Here is a 20,687-nt window from a genome sequence, read left to right on the forward strand (position 1 = left end):
GGGCACTTTGCTGGCATCTCTGTCGCATGGTATAGACATATTTACAGGCCGATTCCACATGCTGCAGAATTAGTATTGTTCCTCCTGTACCCAGTACCAAGGCTGGTCCCTGACAAATCATTGCCTAGTAATGAAGAGGATGGGGCCTCAAGTGTGTGTGTGTGTGTGTGTGGAGGGGTCTCGTCATGATAGGTGGAGATTGGGTTGGCTCAGCGCAATACAGAGGAGTGGTTTTGAAGACAAAGAGGAGTGGAGATGGAGAGTTAGCACAGCAATTAACAGCATTTGTTGCAGCTGCCCAGAACCCAGGTTCAATTCCTAGCACCCACATGGTAGCTCACGACCTGATGTAACTTCAGTCCCAGGGGATTTGACACCTTCTTCTGACCTCCTTGGTCACCAAGCTCACCATGTACATTTTGTGCATGCAAACAAACTACTCAGACACAAAGTAATAAATCTTCAAAATTGTAAATAGAAGTAAGAAGGTAGGGCTATGGAGATACTTTCTGCTCAAAGCATAAGGACCTGAGTTTAGATTCCCAACACCCACCTAGAAGCCAGGTCTGTAAAACCAGCCAGCTTAGGCAAAACAGCAAGTTTATTAAGAGATGTTGTCCAAAAAATAAGAAGAAGATACAGAGCATAGAAACAGACATGGACATCAACCTCTGGCCTCTACAAATGTGTGCGCTGGTAGGGCACACACACTTCAATGACTAATTTACTAAAGAACTCCTGCATTCCAGGGCAGGAACATCTGGTGTCAGGCAGTAACGTCTGGCAACAAAAAAGGAAAACTCAAGACTATAGACACATCAGAAAGCTATTTCAGAGCAGCTATAGTTTGGGACAAGAAGTGACAGGGCAATGAGAATAATAACACTGGCTAGAAGATTCCAGGATTGTCCCCTGTGCTAGGGAGGAGTCCTTTTGATCAGGAGATAACTCAAGGAAAACAGTTCGTAAGGATGTTCAGGCTGTACTGAGAGGTAGAAAGGCCCCTGTCCTCAGGCAGGAGATTGGCCTAAGGCCTCTCTGGAATAAGTGCACATGTTGTCATTGGTAATTGCAATGGTGGAAGCTTCACCCCAGCCCCTGGCATCCATATACCCAAAGAGTCTGGTATGTTCTGGTGGAAATTCCACCCGAAGCCCCCTCCCCTATCTCCCTCCAAACCCTGCTGCATTGCAGAAAGCCTACCAAATGATGACCCATCCCCCAGAGATGCGCAAGACCACTCCCACAGGGTATTTAAACTGCCCCCCCCCCAGAAAATAGACATGTCTCTCCCATCTCCTCTCTGGAGAGGCTGGAAGGCCATCCAGGAGCATTGTATCCATTAAACGTGGGCTTTTTCTAATTCGGTTTGATTTGATCTGATTTGGATTTCTGTATCGGCAGAGAGAATTATCGGGGTGCAGAAACTTTTCAGTAAAGTCATCCGTTATCTAGAGCACTAAAGGTCTTTGAGAGACCTATAACAGATCTGATCTGGCCATCTACCCCATCGTGTCTGTTACCCTCAAGGGCTGCATTCACACTACTCCAGGCTGCCCTTTTTGAAAAAAAAAAAAATCTACTTTTGAAATCAGAATGTTGGAGCAAAAGTGTTTTAGAGTCTGCAGAAGTTCCTGTAGTACTGATAGTACTCTCCTACTTATAAACAGTTATGCCCACGCTGCTTAAAATCCCACTAGTAGACTGTCATACTTTGGGCTAACAATCACAAAAAAAAAATGAATGCAGAAAAATCCAGACACAGAAAGTAGACTAGTGGTTTTTGAGGCCTAGGGAAGAAGAGGAATAGAGATGGCAGCTAGACTTAGGGGATGAACATGTTTTAAAATTAGATTATGGTGATGATTGCATGACCATAGCTATACTAAACCATTAGATTACAGAGTGTGGTCTCTGGGGAGACGGCTCAGCAGGTCAAGTTCTGGCTGCTCAGACATGGGGATCGGAGTTCAATCTCCAGTACCCACATTCATGCTGGGTGTGGTGGGACATGTAACTTTGTGACTGGGGTTCACTCCATGGTGTGGAAGTTCTATCTCAGGGGCTGGAGAGACGCAGTAAACAGTACTCACTGCTCTTCCAGAGAACTAGTTTATTTCCCAGTACCCACATCAGACAGCTCACAATCCACTTATAACTCCAATATCAGGAGATCTAATGTCCACTTCTGGCCTCCTAGGGCACTTGTATTCAAGTGTGCATGTACACACATGCACATACACACTCGCACACATACATGAGAATAACTCTTGAAAGTTATATCTCAATATAGTAGTTAAAAAATAGGTACAGCCGAACGGTGGTGGCAAATGTCTTTAATCCCAGCACTGGGGAGGTAGAGGCAGGAGGACAGAGGCCAGCCTGGTCTATAGAGTGAGTTCCAGGTCAACCAGGGCTATACACCCTGTCTTGAAAAACCAAAAACAACAACTAAAACTAAATAAATGACTATAAATGCAAGTGTTCTTAATAGGTTGGCTGTGGGTATGAAAAAGCATAAGCAAGTCAGTGTGAATGGGTGTTATCAGCGCATGCCCTGCCCGAAAAAGCCATTAATACTTAGGAGTAGGGATCAGGTAGGAAAAGGAAGAAGAGAAGGCTCAGAGGCACGTAAAACCATAGTACGGGAAAGCAATGGGTAGGTGAGTACAGGAATGAAAAGCCCTTAGGGACTTAGGGTCGAAAATTAATTTTCCCAGGCCAAGGATAGCTCGGGTGTTAGAGTCCTTGCCTAGTGTGCTAGTTTCTTTGTCTATCTGACCCAGGCTAGAGGCATTTGGGAAGAGAGACCATCAATCCATTGAGAAAAGGCTTCCACCAGATTTGCCTGCAGGCCAATCTGTGATGCATTCTCTTGATTGGTGATTGATGTGGAAGGGCCCAGTCTGCTGTAGGCAATACTATCTCTCGCTGGGCAGGTGGTCCTGCGTGCTATTAGAAAGCAAACTGGGCAAGTCACGAGGAGCAAGCCAGCAAACAGCTCTCCTCCATTGCCTGGGCATGAACTTCTGTCTCTAGGCTCTTGACCTGCTTGAGTTCTTGCCCTGACTTCCCTCAGTGATGGAATGTGACGTGGAATGGCAAGGTGAATAAGTGCCCCCCCCCCAGTTGCTTTTGGTCCATGGTGTTAATCACAGCAATCGAAACTCAAGCTAAGATACCCAACATGCCTGAAGCTCTTAATCTATCCCCAGCACTGCATAAGCCTGACCTGATCCAACACTAGTCATTTTCAGTACTGGAGAAATAGAGACAGGAAGATCAATGTTATACTCAGCTGCACAAGAAGTCTGAAGCCAGCATGGGCTAGAGACCCTGCCTGAAAATAAATAAATAAATAAATAAATAAATAAATAAATAAATAAATAAAAAAGAATGCTCCCTTCCAGCCTTAGAAGGAGTCCATTGAAAAGAACAAATTCCAAGAACACAAGGCTCTTTCTCAAGTATGTAGGGCCCACAGAGCCTGTAAAAAAAATGACAAGCTGAGTGTGGTGCCCCATGCCTGTAACCCCAGCACTCAGGAGACTGAGATAGGAGGTACTCAGTGAGTTCAAGGCCAGTGTGATCTACACAGTAAGTTCCAGGCCAGCCTTAAAAAGAAATGAGACCTTGTCTCAAAATGGAAAACAAGGGGTTGATTAGGCAGTGGTGCCACACACCTTTAATTCCAGCACTTGGGTGACAGAGGCAAGAGGATCTCTGAGTTAAGAGGTCAGCCTGGTCTACAGAGTGAGTTTGAGGACCGCCAGGGCTACACAGAGAAACCCTGTCTCCGGGAGAGGAGAAAGAAAGAAAGAAAGAAAGAAAGAAAGAAAGAAAGAAAGAAAGAAAGAAAGAAAGAAAGAAAGAAAGAAACAAAGAAAGAAACAAAGAAAGAAAGAAACAAAGAAAGAAAGAAACAAAGAAAGAAAGAAACAAAGAAAGAAAGGGAAACTAAGGGGCTTGAGAGATGGCTCAGTGGTTAAGAGAACTGGCTACTTTTGCAGAGGACCCAGGTTCAGTTACCAGCACCCACCTGGGGACTAACAATCATAACTCCAGTTCCAAGGGATCTAAAGCCCTCTCCTGGCATCCTCAGGCAAAACACCCATATACATAAAATTAACACTTTAAAATACAAGTAAAACAGGCAGATGAGTAGGAGAAAAGGCATACAATTTTTATTCATGCATGCATTCATTTGAGACAGAGTCTTGTGCAGCCTGGCCTTAAACTCCTATGGAATAGAGATGGGCTTTAAACTCCTGATCTTCCCACCTCTACTTTCCAAGTGCCGAGATTTGTCCCAATATTCCTAGCTATGTCATTTTTTTCCCCTGTATTGTTGAGGACCAAATCCAGAGCATGTTAGACAAAGGCTCTACCTCTATGCTACACTCCCAGCCCTTCTGAGTACACATTTATTAAGAAACATTCACAGTATGAACCACATACAATGGCTTAAACACACTCCTCATAAGGGAGAGGCACTGAGACCTGACTTTTAGGAGTGAGGAATGAACCAAAGGACAGACAATGTCCCAGGACCAAATTCATCTGGCCGCTACTCTAATTTTTCTTCCAAGTTGATCAGTGGGAGGATCCAGTCTCAAGGCAGACAAGAATTACAGAGAAAGCCCCTGCTTCAGGAGAAGTGGAATTGAGAACAGAAGGCCAGGGAGACCTGAGGTCTGAGTTAGTTAAAAAAAAAAAAAAAAAAAAAAAAAAAAGTTCATCTCGTTAAAGCATCCTGCTTTAAGGGATCATTTCTCTGAGTGCAACCAGGATGCCAAGGATCTTCCAGATCACCCCATGCCTACTGTTAGGTAGAAAGGACGTTTGCATTTTCAGAGCAACCCTTCAAATTGGATGATAGGACTTTCCCACCAAGAATTACTATTGTTTCTGGTGTTGGGGTAATTAACAGTTTAGGGAACTGGGTGTCTGGAGTGCTTAATATCTTAACCCATGGCCACAAATGCGTTCAGTCCCTCAGAGCCATCCTTCTTTCCATCCCGTGTTGCATATGAACCCTGAGTTCCAGAAGTCAAGGGCATTAGCCCTTGTACTTGACCTCTGGCATCCTTGCCCTGGAAACCAAGGATGGGAAATCTGCATTTGGCCAGAGAGAGAGAGAGAGAGAGAGAGAGAGAGAGAGAGAGAGAGAGAGAGAGGAGTTCTTAGATTTTTCCAGCTTTACCTTTAAACTTGTGGGCCTGGGGGAGCAGGAACCCCGCAGAGCTCAGACCGAGCCTGGAAATGGCTGATAATAGCATGATCCTGCACTCTTCCAGGTGTTGGCATTTGCATTTTAATGGAGGCGGCTAATGCCTCCAGCGAAATGAGTGACTAATAGGTTATTTCAATTGCTACTGGAGGTGGATGGAAGACCCTTTGTTTCCCAGGACCTTTTAAAGACCCTGCAGTCACCGCCCAAGGCCTTCAGCACAAGGCCTTCAACCCGTCTGCCTTTGAACTCCAGTGCCCACATTCCTGCCCTTGCTTTGCTCTTCCCTGTAGCTCTTCCTCCTAGAAATCTGGAATCATCCCAATGAGTCACTGATTCTTTCAACACGAGCTGATTTACCCCTGTGGAGAGAAAACTGCTGGGTACAGTGGAGTTGGGGGGGCTGATGCTATGCTTCCAGCTCTCTGTCAATCCCTGGGCTCTAACTTCTTGGGGTGGCACCTTCTGAAGCTTCAGCTCCTAATCACAAATGGGCCGTGCTGCTTATATGCCCAGTGTTCTGGGGCAATCCCAGAGGAGAAAAAAGATTCCCTTGTGTCTGGGTGATCTAGAAAAGCTTGGAAGGGGTATATGAGGGAGGCTGAAAGTATACAAAGAATTTAGATACAGAGGCTTTTGATGTAGAAACAAAACCATAGTTCTCATCTTAAAGGGAGGATAGTTTATTCAGGGGCCATTTTGAGTGACCATGGCCCAGGAATACAGATTTATTCCATATTCTAACATGAAAGCAGTTTCACTTTTTTTTTTTTCAGAACAAATAAAGTCATAAAACAAAGCAAGTTTAAAATGCATTGTGGATTGGGGGGGGGGGCAATGTGGTGGTTTGAATGAGAATGGCCCCCATAGGCTCATATATTTGAATGCTTGGTCACCAGGGAGTGGAGCTGTTTGAAAGGTTTAGAAGGATTAGGATGTGTGGCTTTGTTGGAGAAAGTGTGTCTCTGGGGTGGGCTTTGAGGTTTCAAAAGTCCAAGCCAGGCCCTCAGTGTCTGTCTGTCTGTCTCGCCCCCACCCACACATTGTGGATCAGGATGTGGAGCTCTCTGCTACTGCTCCAGCACCTGCCTCCATACCCCCATGCTCCCCACCATGATGAGAATGGACTAAGTCTCCAAAACTGTAATCAAGTCCCCAGTTAAACACTTCCTTATATAAGAGTGGCCTTGGTCATGGTGTCTCTTCACCGCAATGGAGCAGTGATGAAGACAGGCAGGAACAGGGTAATGGGGGGAGGGGGAGTCATTTAGTTCTTGGACTGGCAGAAGCTAGAGTTCTACTAAGTTAATAGCTTCTAGGACAGTAGTTCTCAACCCGTGGTTCAGACCCGTTGGGGGTAGAATGATCCTTTCACAGGGGTCGCCTAAGACCATTGGAAAACATAGATGTTTACATTATGATTCTCAAAAGTAGCAAAACTATTGCTATGAAGTAGCAACAAAAATAATTTTGTGGTTGGGGATCCCTACAACATGAGGAACTGAGGGTCAGCACAGCATGAGGAACTCTATTAAAGGGTCAAAGCTTTAGGAAGGTTGAGAACCACTGGCATAACAGTTTTTATTATCCCAAGATATTAGTTGTGATATAGAGTGGGGCAAGGAATGGCTGTTCCAGAAGGCTAAAACTAGCCCAAAATAAAGCAATTAGCCTAGGAACCTGCTCAATTCCGATCTCTCCACAGCACTGAGGTCCAGTTGGTTCACCAGTCTCTGCAGATACAGAGACTCCTAGAAGATTTCTGTTCACAACCAGAGATGGCTTCTGTTTGGGCATCTGTGTTCGCAAGGCTGTTGATTCAAAGCATATCACAAAGACCAGAAATTATACCACCTGATTCGTAAAAATAACCAAAAGAAACCAATCCATGAAAAAGACATAAATCAGCAGTTGCTTGGGGCTGGAAGGCAGGGAGTCAATCCTAATGAGTGCAATGGAGTTTTTGAAAATTGTTTTAAGATTATGCTGGTGGCTCTATAATGCCATAAATATACTTTAAAAGTGAATTACCATACATTAATTGGGCCTAGATTATGGCATGTAAATAATTTCTCATTAAAGCTTTTTAAAGTGGGGGAGGAGAAGTGAAATTATAGAGGGGACATCCTGGTTCTGAGTTCTTAGTCTTTTCCTGCCCAAAGACTTTTTTTTTTTTTTTTTTTTTTTTTTTTTTTTTTTTTTACATTTTTGAGACAGGGTTTCTCTGTGCAGCTCAGGCTGTCCTGGAACTCACTATGTAGGCCAGACTGGCTTCAAACTCACAGAGCTCTGCCTGCCTCTGCCTCCAGAGTTCTGGGATTAAAGGCATGTGCCACCACCCCCTGGCTAAGTCTATTCTTAAATTCGTTTACTAATTAACCTAAGAACCCCAATAGGGGACTCTAATTTTCCTGGTATCATCTGGCAACCATGAAGGGACACCCCCTATTAGCTTTAGGGGAGGTGGAAGCTAGTTGACTATTAACACATTGTCTCAGTTTTACCTAATAGTCAAAAATCTTAGGTCAGAAACAAAGTCGGGTAGGAAATGGCTATTAAGTTGATAAAAGACAACTCAAAAGAGTTGAGTCGTCTTCTTTTTTTTTAATCTTAAAAATGGATATTTGTTCAGGAAATGTTGGTGTACATCTTTAATCCCAGCATCCAGGAGGCAGAGGCAGGTGGATCTCTGTGAGTTTGAGGCCAGCCTGGTCTACAGAGCCAGTTCCAGGACAGCCAGGGCTACACAGAAAAATCCTGTCTCAAAAACAAAAACAAAACACACACACACCAACAAAACCACCCCCACCCCCACAAAGGACTCAAATAGAAGCCAGAGGAAGTTTTATTAGCATTAAAAAATTAAAAAGGCCCCAAGAGGGCAGGTGAGTTTGTAAACTAGAAGCTGCCATGAGGAAGAAGATGGAGGAGAGATGGAAGAGGTCACAAAGCCTGAGTTCAGTCCTGTGGCAGAGAGCAGGACTGTAGAGAAAGGTAAGGAAGCCCACACAGTACGAGAAAAAAAAAAAAAAAAAAAGTTCTTTGGTCTGGCCAGCCAGCCTCCAAAAGAAGGAAGTAAAAGGGAAAAGTTACACCTTGTCGAGCCAGGCAACTCTTTGTTGCTACTCTCACACCAAGAATGCTATAACATCTGAAACCTACAGAAGAGATGATACCCCATCCTGTCACCTACTCCCACCCCTGTCTGCTATTACCCATCTTGATGTCCCTACCTGTCATTTCCATTATTTGGTAAGTGCTTTGATTTCTGGCTTTCTTTTATTCTGTGATCATCAAAATTCATGTAACCTCTTTCGTGATGCCATTCAGAACAATCTGGGTCCATTCTCACAGCCCTTGGACACTCATAGTTGACTCAGAATAAACTATACACTATTCCTTCTGGAGCGAGAGCCATGTTTTCCTTCGACAGTGAAGAGATTTATTTTCCCACAGTTCTGGAAGCTGGCAGTCAAGATGGCTGTTACACCTGGATGGGTATCACAGATGGTGAGGGCTTCATGCTAATTTAAGTGCAAGGAGGCATACTCCCCATGTGCATAACTCTTTCCTTCCTACAAAAAGGCATTCATTCATTCATTCTGCTGTCTGAGCAGAGTAACCCCCACACCTCCCAGTACCACTGTGTTCAACATGTGAACTTTGTGGAGACATGCTCAAGCCAAGGCAGTATATATGGACTACCCCCCCCCGCCCTCTCCCCCACACAGGTCTTGTCACAGATTAACTACAGACTCTATATTCTGCTTTCCCAGACTCCTGAGTGCTGACATTACAGGCAAGTATACATGGCTGCTATATACATTCTTTTAACTTAGAAATATAATTTGTGAGACTGTTATAAATTTAATGATTGAATGAAATGATAATCAATTGCCAATCTCAGGAAGAGGAGTGGTTTTGTGTCTATGGGGCAGTGTGTTCACTAGGCCTTTATTCCAGGCTTTGGAAGCCTCTTTCAAAGTCTGCTTGGTGTCTAGAGGTCCACAGTCCCCAACTTTAGAAGCCTGGTCTATGCTTTGCTATGTCTGGTTTGGCCATGGCTAATGGATAAAAACCCATTATCAGACAATCTGATACAATCCGCACCCTAGGTTATTGCTGCCTCTTCAAGCTGCTCAGCCAAAACGGCACCTTTACTCCTCCCAAACCAGATGAGCTCTGCTGAGAGTGGACACAGCAAGGAAGCCAGCCGGAGCCTGGCTATTTGGCAGACACTCATCTCAAGCCAATGTAATTAAAGGCAGCAGCAAGTAAGTGCCTATTAATTTTTCATTAGAAAAGTCAAAGGCAACCTTCTTGGAAGGTGGCGTCATTGAACATCAGGTTTGGCGGTGGAAGACCGGGTTTCTCCACGGTGGAAGGGTGGAAGTGCTTGCTTCCGAAGTGCACACAAACGTTCACCCAAGGAGCCCACAGCTTCCTCCTAAGCACACAAGAAAAAGAAGGGGAGGCCAGAATCCTGACCTCTTTCTTCCGAGGCCATTCTACTCCATCTGTGGCCGTGTATCTCAGCGATTGCTGCATGGACCTGGTGTCAGGCATCAGTGCCCCAAACTTTGCCTCCTTAGTTTATGCTTATATATCACTTTATTGTTTGAGCCCTATTTTATTTGTGTGTGTGTGTGTGTGTGTGGAGGGGTTACTGTTAAACTCTCAAGAGAGCACTAAACGGGAGTGGGGGTGGGGGTCATGTTCTGAGGTAAGAAGAGGGAAGCAGGTGGCGGGGGCACTTTGGTGGTAGCAGCTACTACAGGGCTGACTGACGACATCACTTCCAGCCCACCTCTCCTCTCTTCCTCCTCATACCTCCTTACTGAAACTTTCCACCTCATAGCAGAAAATGTTATCCACATAGAAGTGGCTTCGATGGACAAGCCCTAAGCCACGAGTCAGCTTGTTGCTTAACCCCATCCTGGGGGAGAAACATCTCCCCCTTAAAGAGCATGGGTGAAGGCTTACTGGAGTGTGGGCCCTTCCTCACCAAAGGGTACATCGGAAAGTTTTTACTCATTGGGTATGATGTCTTTCCCATAGCCACTTGGATGGAACCCCCTGCTGCCCGCAGGCTTCCCTGAGTTATATACTCTGACCCCTCCCCAAGGCCACATGCATACACAGGTGCAAGGAAGCAGCAGAAAGCTCAGGGGGAGCCTCGTGTCCCTCCCCATTCCTCTATGAGGGGGTCAACAAAGTCAACTGTCAAACAGTCCACAAAGCCCAGCTGGGATGATCTTTCGCAAGTGGGCACAGTTGAACGCCCCAAGATGGTGGTTGTAAGTCTCAGAGGATAATCCTGTATGACACAGCTCCCCCTAGTTCCAGCTGTGCACCCTCAGACAAGTCCCTTCACCTCCTAGAACTGCAGAGCCACCCAGGATATGTCCCATGATGTCTTGTTACCAGGAGCAGGATAGTGATGGAAAGTCCTTTTCAAATGATTCCCCCTTGTGTCAAGTGGGAAACATTCTCAATGATAACGAATGAATAAATGCACTCAGCACAGATCCAAATGTTTGTTTCCTAGGCTGGAATGAGGCACAGCTCTGGCTCTCCAGCTCTTGCATACATTTATAGAGGACTGTGATAAATATTTTCATGGCTGTGCTGAGTGTGTACCACTCCTCTAGTAGCCTGGGGATCTGCTCTTTCATCTTCCGTGTTCAAAGCAGGGCCCCCAGGGCCTTGCAGATGAAGTCTCTGGTTCTCAAAGACCTCCCTGCTTCCAGGATCCTGACAGCCAGCAGCCTGCCTGCCATGCCTATTGGCGAACTGTGCTGTGTCCTCCTGCAGGCGTGGGTGGTGATTAGAGTGGCCTGGAGGGGGCCGGAGTGGTGCTAAGTGTTCTTTCTCCTCTCAGTGGCCTCTCTGCTTAGCCTTGGAGTGGTCCTGCCCAGGCTGTGCGGAGCTGGCTCTGTTTCTGTGATGGGCAACTGGCAAGCCAGGCTAGGTTAGACTGCTGGGGCTGGCTGACCTTCCCCAAACCCAGATAATCTCTCTCCCTGGCAACAGGCTAGGCTACCGAGAGACTGTGACAGATTGCGAAATCCTGGGGCTGGGCTTTCTAGAATTACTTTAAACAGGAAAATAATATTGATTCTTCACATTTGTGTCATGCTTTTTAAAAGAAAGAAAGCAGTGCTTAAAAACTATCCGAGGAGAAGGCAACCCTGGGATTGCCTGGTGGAGACCGACCCAGGTGAATGAGAAAAAGCCTATTCTTGTTTGCTCATAATATGGAGAATATAGGAGAAATAATTTCCCCTATAGATGAAGATATTGGAAAGAAAGGAGTGATGTAACTTAAGGTTCCACAGAATAGGAGCAGAATTTGACTAATGAGATTCTCTTTCCTTTTGGTCATTTTAAAGTAGGCAGAGAAAATGAGATCGAAGTGCCTGGCAGTTTGCCTTGTGAACCTGAGACCCTGGCTCAGAGACACATTGGATTCTTAGTCTTGTGCATAAGGGAAGATGCCCTAATTTGCATATTGAAAGCAATGAGGAGGCAGTGCAAGGCATGAAAACATAAGCATCTTTCTGAAAGGTTCTTTTTGTTAGGGATCATTGAACAAACGAGCAAATTTAACAGATAGGTGTGGATGAGGAGAGGATCTGCTGCCAGGAAAGGCTCAGCAGGATTTAGATATCCAAAGATAGAATCATCAAATGCTGCCCAGGGGGCCACATGCAACCCATTGCCCATTTTTATAAATAAAGTTTTATTGAAACAACCACATTATTTATTAACTCAGCAGCTTTTGCACTGCAACAACAGGTCTGAACACCCATGAGAGATCTTACAATCCATAAAGACTAAACTCTTTAGTATCTGACCTTTCCAAAATTTTTTTCTGACCTTTGCCTGGCATCATACACTCAAAAATTAACTCAGAATTTTTGTTAGACCTAAATGTGTAATGTAAAACTTCTAGAATAGAACAAAGAAGTCTGTGAGTTGGGCAAAGATTTCCCTGACAAAACACTAAAAGCAGAATTTATCATTTTTCCCAAATATTCAACCCCTTAAAATTTCATTTGTTTAGTGTAGGGGGCATGCATGTATCATGGTACACATATGAGGGTCAGAGGTCAACATGGAGGAGCTGGTTCTTTCCTTCCCTCACTGGGTCCCAGGGATCAAACTCAGGTCATCAGGTTTGGTGGCAACAACTTTTACTTGCTGAGCCATTTACTGGCTCTCAACATTACGTGTGTGTGTGTGTGTGTGTGTGTGTGTGTGTGTGTGTGTGTGTGTGTGTGTGTCCATGTGCATGCCTTGTCCACAGAGGCCAGAAGAGGGCATCGGCTCCCCTGAGACTGAAGCTACCCATGGTTGTGAAATGCTATGGGGTGTTGGGAATTTAATCTTGGAAGAGCAAACAGTGCTCTCGACTGCTGAGCCATCTCCCCAGGCCCCTCAACATCTTTTGATGAATTAGACTTTATTAAATGAAGAACTTCTCAGCCAGATATAGTGGTTGTACCTGTAACTTGACACAAGCTAGAGTCATCAGGGAGGAGGGACCCTCAATTGAGAAAAATGTCTCCTTAAGATCAGGCTGCAGGGGCTAGAAAGATGGCTCAGAGGTTAAGAGCACTGGCTGCTCTTCCAGAGGTCCTGAGTTCAATTCCCAGCAACCGCATAGTGGTTTACAACCATCTATAATGAGATCTAGTGTCCTCTTCTGGTGTGCAGGAATACATGCAGGCAAAAGGCTGTATACATAATAAATAAATAAGTCTTAAAAAAAAAAGATTAGGCTGCAGGCAAGCCTGTAGAGCATTTTCTTAATTAGTGATTCACAGAGGAGGGCCCAGCCCATTCTGGGTGGTGCCATCCCTGGGGCTAGTGATCCTGGGTTCTATAAGAAAGTAAGCTGAGCAGAAAGCAGGCTGAGCATGCGGTGCACGCCTTTAGTTCTAGCACTCGGGAGGCAGAGGCAGGCGGATCTCTGTGAGTTCAAGACCAGCCTGGTCTACAAGAGCTAGTTCCAGGATAGGCTCCAAAGCCAAAGAGAAACCCTCTCTCAAAAAACCAAAGAAGAAGAAGAAGAAGAAGAAGAAGAAGAAGAAGAAGAAGAAGAAGAAGAAGAAGAAGAAGAAGAAGAAGAAGAAGAAAGAAAGAAAGAAAGAAAGCAGGCTGAGCAAGCCATAGGTAGGAAGCAAGCCAGTAAGCCAACAAGCAGATTCTTACCCTGTTTGAGTTGCTTCCTGACTTCTTTTGATGATGAACAGTGATGTGGAAGTGTAAGTAAAATAAACCCTTTCCTCCCCAACTTTTTTTCCCATGTGTTTCACACAGCAATAGAAACCCTAATTAAGTGAGTGGTGCATATATGTAATCTCAGAACCCAAGGAAAACATGGAGGTCAAGAGCACCCTGAGCTGCAAAGTGAGACTATCTCAACTAACAAAAATAACATACATCTGCCAATCAAAGAACTGCTTTTCAAAAGACATTTCTAGGACTGGAGAGATGTCTCAGCAGCTTGGAATACTCTCTGCTTTTATTTTTGTTGTTGTTTGTTTTGAGATAGAGTCTCTCTATGCCAGTGATTCTCAACTTTCTTAATGCTGTCCTCATGCTGTGGTGACTCCCAACCATAACAGTAATTTTGCTACTATTATGAATCATAATGTAAATATCCATGTTTTCTGATGATCTTAGGTGACCCCTGTGAAAGGGTCTTTCAATCCCCAAAGGGGTTGTGACTCACTGCTCTATACTGGAATGGCTGGAACTTGAATTATACAATCAAGGTTGGACTCAAAATCACAGAGATTTGACTGCCTCTGCCTCCCAAGCAAAGGGATCAAAGACATGGGTCACAATTCCTGACCTCTTGCTGCTCTTCTCGAGGACCTGAATTTGATTCCAAGCACCCAGGTCAGGTGGTTCACAACCACCTGTAACACTAGGGAAATTGCACACCTTTACCCTCAAAGGATACTTGCACCATGTGAACATATCACACACACACACACACACACACACACACACACACACACACACACATTTAAAAATAAAACAAATCATTTTAAAAGACATTTCTAAATGAAGGGTTGGAGAGATAACTCAATATTTTCTGTGTATGTTTGAAGATCTGAGTTCAATTTCCAGTACCCACACAAAAAGTAGGCATAGTGACACAGGCTTGTACTTCCAGCTCTCAGGAGGCAGGGACAGGCTGGCTGATCATGGAGCTCACTGGCCCGCTGGCCGGCCTTGCCTAACTGTTCAGTCCCGGGTTCCAGTCAGAGAGCCTGTCTCACAAAAGCAGCTGGACAGCTCCTGAGAATTACACCGGAGGCTGACTTTTGGCCTCTGGAGATGCACCTGAACACACACTCTTGTGCATATACAAAGACTGTTAGATCCACGAAGAGTCATAGACTGTGAGAAATTATGAACAGGTCACATGGATGATAAAGGATTGGCAGTACCCATAAAGAAATCTCTAAACTCAATAGTTGCTAAAAAAGGAAAAGCAAGCCAAAAAGACGGACAAAGACATATAGATCATATAGCCCATATGAAGTCACGTAAAGCTGTTCTACACCATTTGTCATTAGGGAAAACCAAAGTAAATAACACATACGGCTCCATGCACTTATTAGAATGGCAGAATCAAAGAGTGGGTGTTAGACAGGACATGAACAACTAAGAATGCTTATCCATCACTGATGGGAGTGGAAAATGATATAACCACCTCAGGATACAATGTGGGAGTTTCTTAAAAAGCTAAGCATATGTCTATGATGTATTTATCTGTCTTAGGGTTAATACTGCTGTGATGTAATGCCATGACCAAAAGCAAGTTGGGGAGGAAAGAATTTGTTCAGCTTACACTTCCACAGCACAGTTCATCATCAAAGGAAGTCTGGAAAGGAACTTAAGCAGGAGGCAGGAGCTGATGCAGAGGCCAGAGAGGAGTTGTGCTTCCGTGGCTTGCTCTCCCTGCTTTCTCATACCATTCCAGGACCACCAGTCCAGAGGTGGCCCCACCCACAATGGGCCTCCTGCGTCAATCATTAATTAAAAAAATGCCCCACAGGTTTACCTACAACATAATCTCATGGAGGCATTTTCTCAGTTGAAGCTCCCCCTCTCTGATGACTCTAGCTTGTGTCAAGTTGACATAAAACTAGCCAGCACACCATCCAATCTTCCTTAGGTGTTTAGCCAAGAAAAGTGAAAGCATGTAAGTGTGTGTCCACACAAAAACCTCTGGGCTACAATGGTGGGTATGGCTGCCTTCCAATGACCTCTGCGATGATATTTTTAGCTGTTCTATTTACACCTAGAAACAATCCAACTATCCATCAACAAGTGAACAGAAAGACAAATATGGACTGGGGAGATGGCTCAGTGGGCAAACCACTTTCCTGATGACCTGAGTTCCCATTCTTAGAGCCTTCTACCATGTGGGTCTATGTATCAAACTCATGGAGGCTAGAAAATGCCTCCATGAGATTATGTTATCAAGCTTGATGGCAAATGCCTTAACCCTGTGAGTTATCTCACTGGCCTCTTAGAAAATATTTTTGAGAGTGGGCAAGATAGCTTAGTGGGTAAAGGAGCTTGCCTTGTACACCTGGTGACTTGAGTTCAATCCCCACAACCTATATAAAGGTGGATGGAGAGGGCCAATGCCACAAAAATGTCCTCTGATTGTCACATGTGCTATGTAGTATGTGCGCACTCCACTCCCCCATAAAAAGTAAATTGATAAAAAAACAATAAAATATTTTCTATAAATGTTGAATCTGTTGAATCTATAAAGGTTTAATACAGCAAAAACAACAACAACAACCAACAGACTGAAGAGACAGCCTATAAAATGGGAGAAAACTTTCGCCCATTATTCATCTGACAGGGCATTAATATCCGTAATATATTAAAAACCCCAAAGAGTAAATGTCAAAAGCAAAAGTAATCCAATCAATAAAGAGGCAAATAAATTAACAACTCTTCAAGGGAATACAAATTGTGGAGGCTGAGAGTATAAGTCAGTGAAACACAAAGCAGGCCCTGGGTTCAATCCTTAGAGAGAGGGAGAGAGAATGTTGTAGTCCATTAAACTTTTTTGTTTTTTGAGACAGGGTTTCTCTGTGTAGCTTTGTAGACCAGGCTGGCCTCTAACTCACAGAGATCCACCTGCTTCTGCCTCCTGAATGCTGGGATTAAAGGCTTGCGCCACCACTGTCCAGCTCCATTAATTTTTTTAAAAAATTGAAACAGCCAGCTGTGTTTGCTCACACCTTTAATCCTATCTGTTGGGAGGCAGAGGCAGGAGGATGCCTGTGAGACTGAGGCCACTCTTGTTTACTGTATGAATTCAAAGCCAGCCAGGGCTACACAGTGAGGCTTTATCTCAAAATAAAGAAAAGTTAATAAGTATATATTAAAATCTTAGTTATCAGTGAATTGTACATAAAAATGTTTTAAGATCAGGGTGGAGAGATGGCTCAGCAGTTAAGATCACTGGCTGCTCTTCCAGAGGACCTGGGTTCAATTCCCAGCACTTACATGGTAGCTCAAATCCATTTATAACTCCAGTTCTAGGGAATCCTATGCCCTCTTCAGGCCTCCTTGGACACCAGGCATGTATGTAATGCACAGACATACATGCAAGCAAATAACCCACATACTAAAATAAAATGTGATTTTTAAAAATTTTTCATCTCTCCTTAGTCAGGATGGTTATTGTAAAAAAGGAAGGAAAGAAAGAAGGAAGGAAGGGAGAAAAAAGAATGAATGAATGAACAACAAAAGTTGATAAGGAATTGGGTGAAAAAGGAACCCTGACTACAGGTGGTCATGTAAATTAGTCCAGTCACAGTATATGATCCATAATCCAGCTGTATTACCCCTGTGTTTATGTCCCAAAGAAACAACATCAATTTACAATAGGCACACTGGCATATTCATGTCCATTACTGCACTATCCACAATAGCCAGAATGTGGAATCTGCCTAGGTGCCCACCAATAGATGGACAGATAAAGAAAATGTGTTATATATACACAATGAAGTTTTATGCGCTCATAAAAGAGAATGAAATAATGTTGTTTGCAGGAAAATGGTTGGGGCTGGAGATCGTCATTGTTAATGAAATAACTCAGACGCAGACAGATGAGTGCCAGATGTTTGCTCTCTAATGTGGAATCTAGGTGGGTGCAATACAAGGGCATGACAGTAAAAGCATTTAGGGATGTGGAAAGGTAAGGGGAGGGGGAATAAGAAAGGGAAGTAGAGAGGATGAGTATGATCAGAGGACTTTACATGTATGGATGGAAATGTAATCATGGAATCCCCATGTGTGCAGCTTTTAATAATTCAAGATAGAGATTTTCAGTGTTACCCCTTTTTAAACAATAGTTTAACCACTGTTTCTGTGGCATTTGTGTTATATTAGATAATATAATATGAAGACCTGAACATCTATAGATATGGGTATCCATAGAGGGTTTTGGAATTAAAACTCCATTGATATCGAGGGACAATTGTATAAAACATGTCAAAATTGATCAAGCTGTCCACTTTAAGTATGGACAATTTATGTGTGCCAATTATAACTCAATAAAGCGATTCCTCCAACATGCTTTTAAAAATCTATTTTTTTCAAGGAAGAAAAATCCTGAGCTCTTAACTACTTCAGACATTCTGTGTTGCTGGAAGCAGCCAGCTTACACCCAAGCTTTATATTCCTTCTTCGTATACAATAGGGCTGCGACAGCCATGTCCTCTGAAGACTTGTCTTCTTTGTAGCCAACCACAGGTAATTATCCTGTTGCCATTGTGTGATGTGAAGGACCAGGATGAGGTCTCTGGCTGCTAGCAGGCCACTGCTGCCCTCCCATCTAGCCAGGGGGAAGATACAATGTCACCATCTCATTTCCCTGAGCTTCGGTTGCTTGGCACCATCTTGGTCTCAATCATCTGTGGGTGAGAGTTAGTTTCAGAGAACAAACCCCAACTCGCCAGGTGACTCAGAAAGGAATGCATTGAATAATTCTGGAGAAGGATTTGAGAAGCAAGAGCTCAGCTGTTTCTGTATACGGGAATTTCTTCCATGTGTGAGAAATACGAAATCCCATTAAAAGAAACACTCATTCTGTGGTGGTTTTCCTCACAACACATCATCACTCCTTAAGTCCTCCCTCCCTCCCTTCTTCCCTCCCTCTCTCCATCTCTCCTCCCTTCATTCCTTTCTTTCCTTTCCTCCTCCTCCTCCTTTTTCTTTTTGTTAAACTACTGAAAACACAACAGACAACCAGGGCTCCTTTGATGAATTGCTTATCCCAGATCTGGAAAAGGACAAGGTGAATTTGGAATGCCTCCTCGGAACAGAGAGCGAAGATATCCTATAAAGTTGATGGGGACATGCTAAAAGAACACAGGATACTACACATTGTTGGAATGGCTGAAATGCAAGGACAACAAAACACAAGGTGCCAAGAAGTGACAGCTCACCGGGAGCCAGCTGTTTGGTGTGCAGTGAGATGCGGCTCACAGCAGGCCTGGTGGTGGCTCATAAATGAGAATCAGCCTCTCTGGGGACTTCTGAGAAAACCACTGGGAAAGGGGCCTGGTGAAACAAGGACTCTAGACTGCTGACCTGCCTGTGTCAGTGTGAGGGCCTCGATGGCACAGCATATTACATAAGGGTCAGGGTGGACCCCAAATGCTTCAGACTAGGTCCCCTAGAACGCCAGATCCCTTGGTTTTAAACCTTTGGAGTGTGAAGGGTCAAATGGAGCCCAGGCTGGGCGTAATTGTACAGCTTCCCCACCTTAGGTTTGGTGAGTATAAAACTCTGTTAACTTACTGAAGGAATGTAGAAATATCAATTTTTTTACTTCCCCAATTTTCCAAAATAATTTTGAACTCCTAAGATCCATTACTAGAGGCTAGATAAAATATTCACCTCCGGTCCTTTAAGGGTTAACCCCTGGGACTAACATGTCCAGTGACCAGGCCATGTCTCCATCCAGAGGCCCTTGTGGACCTACTCTCTTAGGTGTGCCAACCCTGGAACATGGGTGCCTGCTAGGAAGGAGCTGGCCAACCTTCCCTCTGTCTCTCCTCACTCCACAGAACTTTCTCCTCAGCTCACTTCCTACCTATGGGAACCCATCGGAGGCTGTTGTGTTTCTCCAAGGTGTTATTCCGTGTGCCTTCCCCTCCCCATGTCAAAGTTTCACACATGGAGTCTTCACCCCCAGCGCCTTGGAACAGGATGTGCTTCAGAGGAACGGTCTTTCTAGAGATAATCAAATTAGAGTGAGGCCGTTAGGATCCATCCTTATCCGATTTGAAGGGTCTTTCTAAGAAGAGGAAATATGGACACTACACAAAGAGAGGAAAGAGGGCATGAAGGGACAGGAAGAAGATGGTTTTTGCAAGGCATGGAGAGAGGGCCAGGGCCCTCTGCCCACTGTGTCTGGATGGAGGTTTCTGTCCTGCCCAGTCCTGCAGTTCTTCAGTCCCAAATAAACACACAGAGGCTTAAATTAATTACAAACTGTTTGGCCTATTGCTCAGGCTTATTACTAACAAACTCTTACAACTTAAATTAACCCATAATTCTCATCTATGTTTAGCCATGTGGCTTGGTACCTTTTCTCAGTAAGACATTCTCGTCTTGCTTCCTCTGCATTTGCCTGGCAATTGCTTCTCTGCCTTTCCTCTTCCCAGAATTCTCATCTGGTAGTCCTGCCTATATTTCCTGCCTGGCTACTGGCCAATTAGCATTTTATTAAACCAATGTGAGCAACAAATCTTTACAGTGAACAAGAATATTATCCTACATCAGTGTCAACATTTGGTCACAGACATCTGGGCTCCTGAAGTGTGGGATATGAAGGTTTTGTGTCCTTGGCCACCCAACCTCAGCTAACTTTGTTTACAGCCCTGGCCAACTACAGGGATCCCCTCTCTCATTAGCTCCCATTGGAACCCTGCATGCTTCCCTAGGGGTTGCAGGCCAGTCCCCTAAGTGATCTTGAACAGAGAGAATGGGACAGGAACTAGACTTAATGCCCCACAGTCTCATTTAGTCACCATGCAGAAGGGGGTATCTGAGCCAACGGTCAGAGGCTCTAGACATCACTGAACTGATGGCCGATGTCACTGGGTGATGGGACTTCAGAAGATCAGGATGTCATTCTCTCTGTTTTTGTGTATATTAAAATTTTGGTTGTGAGCCTAGACTTTAACAGCTGAGCCATCTCTCCAGTCCCTATCATAAACTTCAGAGGGGAGGTGGAAAACACCTCACGCCACTGAGGTACTCCCTGTCTCTAGAGTTCCTAGCTGTGATGTCAGGCCCTCTCAGATTGTCAACCCCACCCCTTCTCACCCCCTTCTTCCCATGCCTACCTTGAACCCGGTGCCTTCCTCAGCCAGTCTCCAAGCACTGGCACCTCCAC

This window comes from Cricetulus griseus, chromosome 4, assembly GCF_003668045.3.
Source record: "Cricetulus griseus strain 17A/GY chromosome 4, alternate assembly CriGri-PICRH-1.0, whole genome shotgun sequence".
Classification (NCBI taxonomy): Eukaryota; Metazoa; Chordata; class Mammalia; order Rodentia; family Cricetidae; genus Cricetulus; species Cricetulus griseus.